Source organism: Carlito syrichta, unplaced genomic scaffold (assembly GCF_000164805.1).
Source record: "Carlito syrichta isolate Samal-C Ts95f unplaced genomic scaffold, Tarsius_syrichta-2.0.1 Scaffold313972, whole genome shotgun sequence".
NCBI lineage: Eukaryota > Metazoa > Chordata > Mammalia > Primates > Tarsiidae > Carlito > Carlito syrichta.
The window spans coordinates 18,943-21,505 of NW_007258068.1; positions in this window are offsets into that span (position 1 = coordinate 18,943).

Consider the following 2,563-nt stretch of genomic DNA (forward strand, 5'->3'; position numbering starts at 1 on the left):
ATCCACTCACCTCAGCTTCCCAAAGGCGCGGGATTACAGGCTGAGCCACTGAGCCCGGCGAGAAGATATTTTTACCTGAGATTCACATATCAAAATTATCACACATATTGATAGAGGATGGAATTCAAACCTAACTTAAGTAAAAGGCTTGATTTGTACCCCATTTAATTTCATATTCCATCTTGGAAACAAATATTTAGATTACTTGGAGCTATCAGAGAGAGTGTGCCTTCCTTTGAACATAAAGATGCCATTCACTAAGAATCCAAGTTCAACTAAGTTCATTAAGAGACATTAGTTTGATGTTGTTTTTTACTGTAATGGAAGGATGCTACATTCTCTCCTCTCAAATGGCAGAATGGGAAAAAGAAAAAAAGAGCTTGCAGGAAGGCCTCCCAGGTTAGGGGTCAATAGCTCTTTTCTCACGTGGTCTCAATTGGCTTTGTTATTCTAGATTTTACCCCTTGCTACCCAGAGTGACTTGGATATTGTCACAACATCTTGCTGGTTTCTCCCCTCTTGTTTTCTGCTTGGCCAATCCCAAGCCCCCTCCTTCCCTGACTTAACAACTCAACATTCTGATTTCAACATCTCTTTTCTTCTCCTGCTGTGGAGTCATCTAAAGAATTTCACCTGCTGTGCGTTTCCAACTAGTCAATTAAAAAGGGGGGGGGGGAGGAGAGAGAGAAGTGGAGTAAGAACAGCAAACAAGAAATTGCCAAGTATTCAGCAAAGCAAAGAAGGGCCTCCTGTTAGGTTTCAGCAAAGCCATCGAGCTGCTCTTGTACAATCTTCAGCGACTGTCGTCAGCCAGGAGATGAGTGAGCCAGTAGAAGTGGAAAAATTGAGAAATGAAGGTGGAGAGTAATCTGGAAAACTATACTCCCCAAAAGGAAAGACTTCAAGAATCCTAAAGCCCAAAGGGTTAGTTGTCCTTACTGTTACAGTGGGTTGCATATTATTTTTTGTTGTTGTTGTTGTTGTTAGTTGGAGTCTCACTCAGTCACCCAGGCTGGAGTGCAGTGGCACGCTTACGGCCACTGCAGCCTCGACCTGCTAGGCCCAGGCAATCCTTCCACCTCAACCTTCCAAGTAGCTGGAACTACAGGCACGCACCCCCACACCCTGCTAATTTTTTTGATTTATTGTAGAGAGGAGGTCTCACCAAGTTGCCCAGGTTGGTCTCAAACCCCTGGGTTTAGGCAATCCTCTCGCCTCTGCCTCCCAAAGTGCTAGGATTACAGGCGTGAGCCACCGCGCCTGGAGGTCGCATTCTATTTTAAGCGCAACTGATATCAGTGGCTAAATAATGTAGTAGTAACTTGAGAACAAGGAAAACCTACTCGAGTCATGTCATTTCAAATATCTATTAAAGACTGAGTAGAAGAAGCAAGTCTGAGAGACTCACTGCAGTATATAATTATGCACTTTGAAAGCATGGTTCATCCACAGATCTCAAAGCACATTACCAACTTTAATTATTCGTCATAACACTTCTTTGAGACCATTATTTCCTTCAGACAGATGAAGAAACAGAGACAGAAAGGTGACCAGTCACCTCAATTACCATGAATTACCCGCTGAGTCCTTCCTGTTCTGGATCTGTCATTTGAATTAATTGACCATTTGCAAATGAAGAGGGAATGCTTAAGCAGTGCTTTGAGTAAAGGTTGGCGTCTATTTTTTTGTTTGGACACAAGGGAAGCTGAATTCCTTTTAAGCTGGAATGCTGTTTGAATGGTTATTATTTAATGGAATGTGTATAGAAACATATTAAAATATTCAAGACACATGCCAGTACACACATATAAGTCTATAGCACAACAAAACCGAGTGGGTCCTTTTGTCTTCCATCATTCACTCTGCATAGAAAACAAACTAAACTAAATAAAAACAGATGTATCACATACAATCCTAAAGCTTTAGGATCTGGAACAACCTCAGTTCCTTTAGTTCTGGCAGCATGACTGTCATGCAAAGTATTTCAATTTCAATTCTTGGACCACACTCTCATTTGTTTTTCTGTGTTTCTGTTGTAATGATAGTCCATATCACAGAATCTAACACTGTATTACACTATATTTACACTCTTTTGTTCCTTTGATTTTTTTTTGGTCCGGAGAAGGAAAGAGCTAAATGTTCCTTTGGTTTTTTGAGTTAAACAGCACAACAGTTACCAATGGCCCCTGTATTATGTTTGGAATGAGGGAATAGCTTGTGAATGATATATATAGAACTCTTCCTGCTAACAAGACTGTAAACTCCAGGAGGGTTGAATTTGAGTCTTATTTTTCTGTCTTTTTTTTTTTTGAGTTGGAGTCTCACTCTGTCACCCAGGCTGGAGGGCAGTGGCATACTCCCTGCCACCGCAACTTGCTGGGTTCAGGTGATTCTTCCACCTCAGCCTTCCAAGTAGCTGGAACTACAAGCAGCTATTTAAAAAAAAAAATTTATTGTAGCTGGGCTCGGTGGCTCAGCCCTGTAATCCCGCTCCTTTGGGAGGCTGAGGTGAGTGGATTGCCTGAGCCCGCGGGTTCGAGACCCGCCTGGGCAGTGAGACGTC